This window comes from Zea mays, chromosome 7 (genome assembly GCF_902167145.1).
Source record: "Zea mays cultivar B73 chromosome 7, Zm-B73-REFERENCE-NAM-5.0, whole genome shotgun sequence".
Taxonomy (NCBI): Eukaryota; Viridiplantae; Streptophyta; class Magnoliopsida; order Poales; family Poaceae; genus Zea; species Zea mays.
The window spans coordinates 10255860-10264799 of NC_050102.1; positions in this window are offsets into that span (position 1 = coordinate 10255860).

Genomic DNA, 8940 nt, shown 5'->3' on the forward strand with positions numbered 1-8940 from the left:
AGGTGGACAAATTTCAATGGACTTCAGAGGCACAGGAGGCTCTGGAGGCACTGAAGAAATTCTTGACAACACCACCAGTGCTGAAACCGCCGCGTCGAGCCACGCCGACTCAACCAGCCGAAGATTTGCTGCTATATATTTCTTGCACGACTCATGTGGTGAGCACCACGTTAGTAATCGAGCGAGCAGAAGAAGGACATGCTTATCCAGTGCAACACCCTGTTTATTTCATCAGCGAAGTTCTGGGTCCCTCGAAGAAAAAATACCCTCAAGTTCAGAAGCTATTATATGCAGTACTTCTAACTGCACGCAAGCTCCGTCACTACTTCGACGACCACAAAGTCGTAGTAGTCACTGGTTTTCCAATAGGGAACATTCTTCACAACAAAGAAGCCATCGGAAGAATAGCCAAATGGGTCTGCGAGCTGGGATCTCACGACACTGAATTTCGACCTCGCACTGCCATCAAAACTCAAGCGCTGGTTGACTTTGTGTCGGAGTGGACCGAACAACAAGTACCAGATAACCCAGAAACCGCAGAAGTATGGAGAATGTATTTTGATGGCTCATTAAAGCTGCAGGGAGCGGGTGCAGGGATTCTCTTTACTGCACCCGGAGGCGAACACCTCAGATATGCCCTACAATTGTTATTTCCAGCCTCTAACAACGCGGCAGAATATGAAGCCCTGATTCACGGACTGAACATTGCTATATCATTGGGCATCAAGAGATTGATGGTATATGGGGATTCTATGGTAGTCATAAGTCAGATAAACAAAGAATGGGATTGCTCGAATGATTCCATGGGAAAATACTGTGCTGCCGTCCGGAAATTAGAAGATAAATTTGAAGGTCTAGAATTTCATCATGTGGAGAGAGATCGAAACACGGCGGCTGACATGTTGTCTAAGCTGGGGTCCAGTCGGACTCAGGTCCCGCCTGGAGTCTTTGTCCAAGAAATATCACGCCCAAGCATATCACTGGATCAGGCAGAAGAATGTAATACCCTGAGCCAACCAGAGTCAGACTCTGACGACTGGAGGAGGCCGATCATCAGATTTATAAAAAATGAGGAAGAGCCAGACGACAAGAATGCAGCTAAGCGCATCGCAAGGCAATCAGCTCACTATACACTCGTTGGCGAAACACTATACAGACGGGGTGCATCAGGAGTCCTCATGAAATGCATTCTCTCAACTACTGGAAAGCAACTTCTGGACGAGGTCCATGCGGGTCAGTGTGGAGTGCACGCAGCATCCAGAACCCTGGTTGGGAAGGTCTTCAGGTCAGGTTTCTATTGGCCAATGGCAAAGAGTGATGTGGCCGAGTTAGTCCAGAGGTGCGAGGCCTGCCAGTACCTGTCAAAGCAGCAGCATCTGCCAGCACAGCAACTGCAAACGATACCCATAACTTGGCCGTTCGCGTGCTGGGGACTGGACATGATTGGACCCTTCAAGAAAGCCCAAGGAGGATACACTCATGTGCTGGTGGCCATCGACAAGTTCACTAAGTGGATAGAATTCAAACCCATTGCTTCCTTAACTTCAGCCAAGGCAGTGGAGTTCATACAAGACATAATATTCAGATTTGAAATACCAAATAGTATCATAACTGACCTGGGGTTCAACTTCACAAGCTCAGAGTTCTTTGACTTCTGTGAGCAGAAAAGCATTCAGATCAAATACGGTTCGGTGGCACACCCAAGAGCCAACAGGCAGGTTGAAAGAGCTAACGAGATGATATTGGAGGCCCTCAGGAAAAAAGTCTTTGATAAAAATGAAAAATTTGCAGGGAAATGGATAAGGGAGTTGCCCTACGTCGTTTGGAGCTTAAGAACTCAACCCAGTCGAGCTCTGCATGAAAATACCCCTTTCTTCATGGTCTATGGTTCAGAAGCTGTGCTACCTGCTGATCTCAAGTTTGGGGCGCCAAGGCTGATCTTCGAAAATATAGCAGAAGCCGAGGCTACTAGGCTGGAGGATGTTGATATACTCGAAGAAGAACGACTGAACACGGTGATTCAATCAGCACGGTACCAGCAAACCCTGAGGTGCTATCACGATAAGACCATGAGGCATCGATCCTTCGCAGTGGGAGATCTCGTCCTTCGCCGAATTCTAACGGGGGAAGGGCGGCACAAGTTGTCACCTCTATGGGAAGGACCATTCATAGTAGCAGAAGTCACTCGACCAGGATCATATTGTCTCACTCAGATGGATGGCACAGAAATCGGGAACTCATGGAACATAGAACACCTCAGGAAGTTTTACCCCTAGTTGTATTCCATGTGCTATTGGGACGACAATGTACTCTGTAAACTGGGAAACATATCATCAATAAGAAAACCTCGAGAGCGCTCAAATTGTTCATTGTCGATCTGCATTCTTACTTAACTCAGGGTGACCATATGCCCTGCCAACGGAGCAATCGGCTTAAGTCGGCAACGACTTAAGGCGGTGCAACATGCTCGCACTTACTTAACTCAGGGTGACCACTATGCCCTGCTAACGGAGCAATCGACTTAAGTCGGCAACGACTTAAGGCGGTGCAACATGCTCGCGCTTACTTAACTCAGGGTGACCACTATGCCCTGCCAACGGAGCAATCGCTTAAGTCGGCAACGACTTAAGGCGGTGCAACATGCTCGCGCTTATTTAACTCAGGGTGACCACTATGCCCTGCCAACGGAGCAATCGGCTTAAGTCGGCAACGACTTAAGGCGGTGCAACATGCTCGCGCTTACTTAACTCAGGGTGACCACTATGCCCTGCTAGTAGAGCAATCGGTTTAAGTCGACGATGACTTAAAAAGCGGTGCAACCTGTTCACGCTTGCTTAACTCAAGGTGGCCACTAAGCCACATTAGCGGAGCGATTGGTTTGAGCTAATACTACGTGGCGCAACGTACTCAGCGCGTACACGGTTACTCATCCAGGGGCGACCTCTATGTCCCAAAAAGAGGCCTCAAAACCATTACGCTACATTTTGCATCTACAAATGTAGACACTGTTGAATTCTAAAACAATAGGAGAATAATAGTAGCATTCAGTACTAAAAGGTGTCCTCTAACAAAACATCCGAGCACATTAACCATGCGCTCGAAGCATGTGGTGTTTTCTATTTTTCGACATTTTTCTCAGGAGCAATTGACGAAGAAGGGTGACTCGAGGAATCGGGAGCAGCGTTCACATCCGCCGCTATGTCGTCAGGGACAACCACACTAGGTCTCCTCATCAGAATCCGCCCCGCGCGAATAGCCTTATCCATAGCTTTATCGCGCTGGGCTCTCAGAGTAGCGGAAGTCTCTTCAGCAATCTTGACGGCCAACTGGGCAGCATCTAGCTCCTGGGCGACAGATTTCTTAGAAGCACGCAGATTCTTGATGACAACATCTTTGGCCGATATCAACTCCCTAAGGCGAATCACATCATCCAAGGACTCCTGCAGCTTATAGCAAAGATTGTCTAACTCCTCCCTGGTAAAACGATGACTCCTCTCAAGGATGGTCAACGAGTTGCTAGAGTCATGATATAGCTTGTCAAGATTGTCGCGAGAAGTGGCAAGGGCACGTTTTTCTTCCTGCAAGCAAGAATCAGCTTTTCCAAACGTCGAGCAGGCAACAAAAACACAGCAAAACAAAACCTAGATTCACAGGTTACCTTCTCAGAGTCAAGCTGAGCGCGGAGGGTAAAATTCAGCGTGTTGGCGTCATTCAGAGAAGCAGAGACCTGGGCCAGTTTTGTCTGACTTTGGGAATACTTTTCCTCAAGATCAGAACACCGCCGGACCAGTTCAGCTTGGTCTTCAGAGCGTTTTTCATCAAGGGCAGAATACTGCCGAGTCATATCTAGCGAGAAGCAGTCAAGCAAAGGTGTTAAAATAAGAAGCAGTTTGATAAGATAGCTAGAAGGAAGCACAAGAGCACTGACCAGCATTCGCCGCCTCTAAGTCAGAAACACGCCGCTGAAGCAGCACCGGATTCCAACGCGCCAGAGACAAAGCTCCTTCCGGAACAGAAGCACCCTGCAACCTCAGCCGACTAGACATCTCATCGACTAACGCCTGGCATTAAAAAGTAGACAAGCATGAGAATAATTACCTGATTGGGTAAAAGTCAGATCAGAAGAAACCAAAATACCTGGAAGTTGGAGAAGAAGGAAGCGACTCCCAAGTCGTGAGAGATCAACTGATGGCTTGGCAAAGGATCACCACTCAGAGCAACTCGCAACGATCCAGCAGCAACCAATTCAGTGACATCGGCAGAACCCAAAGCCTTGTCATTAGGTACGCTGGCCTCTAAAGCGACCCCCTGACCAAAGGTTTGGGCTGTTACCACGCAACCAGAGTGTGGAGGAGAGGACCCTACGTGAACATCCGTGGAGGTGCAAGAAGGAGAACCCGCTCGGACACCCTCGGGGGCTAGATCATGGCTTGCACTACCCATCCAAGCCGGATCATCTCCAGCAACACCCTCGGGGGCTGGGTAGTAGCTGGCACTATCCATTTGAGCCGGATCATCTCCGGCAGCACCCTCGGGGGCTAGGTAAAGGCTGGCACCGTCATTGTGGGCCAAGTTCTCTACAGCAGCCACTTCTAAGGCTGAGGGTCCCTCGATCACTTCCATGGGAGGAGGGAAATCCAAACCAGCCTCCTGACCCTCAAGACTGCGCTCCAAGGTCGATGAGGCGCGGGACGCTGCCCGGGAGGACCCCAACCCGGCGTCGAGCACATCAGCATAAACATCCTCGGCACCATCATCTAACGGCTCTGATAGCAAATCTTCTGGAATCATATCCTCAAGAGTCTGATCAAAGTTGGCCAGAGATAATTCCTGCAGTCCAATGAGGGCAGACAAGGCTGGGGAGGGAACACCGCTACTTTCCCCACTGGCAGTGTAACGACAACTGTTTTCCTAATCAGGGGGATTTCGTCTTCTTCTTCTTCACCGTTATCATCAGCAAGACGGACAATACACCCATTGGGTTCAGCGTCAGACGGGCCACACCCATTGGGATCAGCTTCAGTGAATTCAGGCACTGGCACTTCCTTAGCAACAGGAGCAGAAGTACCGGCACCTTGACCCAAGCTAGACACCTGACGAAGGCGTCTCTTCTTCTTTTTCTCCCCCTCAGCAGGAAGAGAGTCTTGGTCAACTCGGCGAGAACGCTTTGGACGAACATTGACAGGCTTCTGAACGTCCAAGGCTTTATCAGCTTCAGGGATGGGAACCACCACCAATGTTTCAGTCGGAGCAGCATCAGAAGAATCCCCAGCCAACATATCCAGCATGGCACCTATCTCTGCATCACTAGGATCCAAAGGCACTTCAAAGTGGACCTGCCGTTCATCATCAGGAATTTCTCCAAGCGAAGCAACCAAAGCACTAACTTCTTCAGTAGAGGGTCGCACTCTAAGGCCCAAACCGTTATCAGCAGAAGGAGGATTTGACACAAAATAAGTAAAGGCTTTGGAAGGAGGCAGGTTCCAGGCCGAGTACGCAACAGGGGCACCAATGTTTGATACCTTGCCTGTGAGTATCATTTCAAGCCGGTTCACCAAGTCCACAGCAGGAATTTTTCTGTTGGTGACCCGAGTTGAATCGGCTAGACCGCGATACAGATAGGCCGGGTATGCCCTGTCCTTCAACGGCTGAATATTCTTGAAGACAAAGTCAGCTACTACAGCCTCGGCAGTCAGACCCCTCCCCTTCAGCAATCCAACTTCAGCTAGCAAAGCCCCTGCCTCAGCCACTTCCTGGTCTGTGGGGGACTCGGTCCAACTCGGAGTACGAACATCCGACTGTCTCCCTGACCGAGGTGGGAGGGAATTCCCATGATTTGCCACGATAAACCACTCCAAGCGCCATCCTTTGATGCTGTCTTTGAGCGGGATGTCAAGATAATCGGTTTTCCTCCCGCGGCGCATCTCCAAGCTCGCGCCCCCTACCAGTTGGTGCTGACCTCCGGCCATCCTAGGGCGACAATGATACAAATATTTCCACAGGCCAAAATGCGGCAAAACGCCAAGAAAAGCCTCATACAAATGAACAAAGATAGAGATTTGCATAATGGAATTGGGGTTCAGATGGGTCAAATTCAGGTGATAGAAATCAAGGAGACCGCGGAAAAAGGGAGAAATAGGAAGAGCAAGACCGTGGAGGAGGAATGAAACATAAATAACGGATTCATGGGTATCTTCTGTTGGAACAGTGACCCCACAGCAGATCCGCCAAGAACAGAGTTCTTTCGAAGGAAGAACCCCGATAGACACAAGATGGAGAAGGTCAGACTCAAAAACAACAGACATATGGTTACCTGCGAAAGGCAACTGACTGTTGGGGTCGATGGGGGGAATGGTAGCAGCAGATGAACTCGAAGCTTTCCGCTTAGGCGCCATCACAACCTCGGCGGCGAGCAGAGCGGAAGCAGAATTTCAAATCGGCAGAGAGGATCTGGAAGCAGAAAAGCAAGAACTAGGGCACGGAATGTGGAGACGCGGAACAGTGCAATACATATAGGGTTTTCCCAGGCCAGATGCCGTTTCTAAAAGGTGCCCAGTCAACACCCAGCGGTTATTTCTAAAACCACTGGCGTGCCACGTCTTCATCCAGCGGTCATTTCTAAACCCGCTGACATGCCACGTCATCACTCAGCTGCCATTTCTAAAAAGGTCAGCGTGCCATGTCATCACTCGGTCGCTGATTCCTAAACGGCCAACGCGGCCCAAATTGACTCAACCATGGTTTCTAAAAATGCTGACTTCACTCGACCGTTACTTCTAAAACGCCGACGTTGCCATCAGTCACTCGGTCGTTGCCTCCAAAACACCGATGCTATCGTAAGTCACTCGACTGTTACTTCTAAAACGCCGACGACGCCATCCTTCACTTGGTTGTTACTTCTAAAACGTTGACGTTGCCATCAGTCACTCGGTCGTTGCCTCCAAAACACCGATGCTGCCGTAAGTCGCTCGGCTGTTACTTCTAAAACGCCGACGATGCCTTCATTCACCTGGTCGTTACCTCTAAAACACCGACACTGCCGTCAGTCACTCGGTTTTTACTCCTATAACGCTGGTATCAACAGTGGCCACTCGGACGTTAATTCAAAAAACACCAGTGTGGCTCCGCCATCAATCGGACACTATTTCAGAAGCGCCAATGTCATCTATAATAACTTGACCATTGTTTCTAAGACACCATCGTCGCGGGAAGCAAAGAAGCCAACACAGGGAAAGACCATGTCATTCTTCATGAAAGGGAAGTTACAAGGACTTGCAAATCAACTCGTTATGAATTGATACTTCCCTACTACTACTACTACTACATTACCTTACACTATTCTATACTACTACTACTACGTTATTTCACTAATATTATTTCTACTACTAATCTATACTAATACCTAAAAACTAGTGGCATTTAGCCACTGGCCCGTTTGCTGCCCCTGCTGCTGCCCCTGCTGCTGCCCCTGCCGCCGTCGTGGCCGCCGTCGCCGCTGCCGTCACCGCCCTTGCCGCTGCCGTCGCCGCCGTCGCCGTCGCCTCCGTCGTCGTCGCTGCCTCCGCCATCGCCGCCGCTGCCCTCCTCAGACGAGTCCAAGGAGTCCTCCTCGTCCGAGGAGTACTCCGACTCATCCGAGCCCTCGAGCCCGGCGCGCTCGACGGCCCGGATGTAGGTCCAGACCTCCGCGGCAATCCCCTAGGAGTCGTCTGAATCATCAGACAATGCCAGGGGAGAGGCGGGGGCCGGAGACCCTTCGGACTCGGAGGAGAACTCCTCCTCCGAGTACTCCGAATCGCCGAAGTCCTCCGAGGGAGGAGTCGGCTCACGCTTGCGCTTGTCACCGGAGCGTGGCGAGGAACTGCGACCCTTCTTACTCTTGCCCATGGTGGAAAGGAAGGAGGAAGAAGAAAGCAAGTAGCAAAGAGCAGTAAGAGATGTGAAAATGTCGGGGAAGCAAGAACACTATTTATAGAAGAAGGAGGCAACCGCCCACCTCCTACCACGGCTACTGAACAGTCGCAAAAATTCAATATGCGATTCAAACCATCTGAAGACACGTCAGGCGGCCGACGCTGTTTCACGCAGCACAACACCCATTGGGACTCCAGTCAACTGCACGGGCGATATGATTACACCCGCGGTCACATCAAGTTACTACTCAGAGACAGTTTGCTAAAACACTCGGTGTACCAAGCCGTCCCTTGCCTACACCCATTGGGGGGGACGCCCAGGAAATACCAGTATATTTTTCAAAACTGTCACATCCGCGCAGCGCGTGCAATGAATACTTCAAGATAAAAGTGAGATATCAACAAGGATCAAAGGAAAGCCAAATATAGCCAACAAGGTACAAGTCTAATCGACAGAAGCATTGGAGCAAGAAGTAATAACAAAGACTAGCCAAGGGTCACCTGTCGAACGTCCAATCAGTCACAGATCAAATAAATAGCACTGCCTAGCAAGATATGAGCAGATCACGAACTCAGTCTCAAAGACAAAATATATGCTGACCTCTAAAGCATAATATCAACAACATAGTGCTGACCTCCAAAGCATTCGGCAAGAAGGGAAAAGGATTACTGGAAGAAGGCATAAAATGAAGACCTTCGAGTGGATTATTTTCAAAAATCCACTCGAAGCTCGGGGGCTACATCCATTGGGTGCACCTTCGGTGCACCCAATGAATCATCGTCTCAGACCAAGACAATGGTGATCTCTAAAGCATAGGGTAAGACAAATACAAGGCTGACCTCCGATAAAATACAAATGGAAGGTGAAGGTGACTTCTGATAATACTCAAAATGAAGACCTTCGAGTGGATTATTTTCAAAAATCCACTCGAAGCTCGGGGGCTACACCCATTGGGTGCACCTTCGGTGCACCCAATGAAGTACAAAGTCCTGCAAGATGAAGTGCTGACCTCCGAAGCAAAAGTCT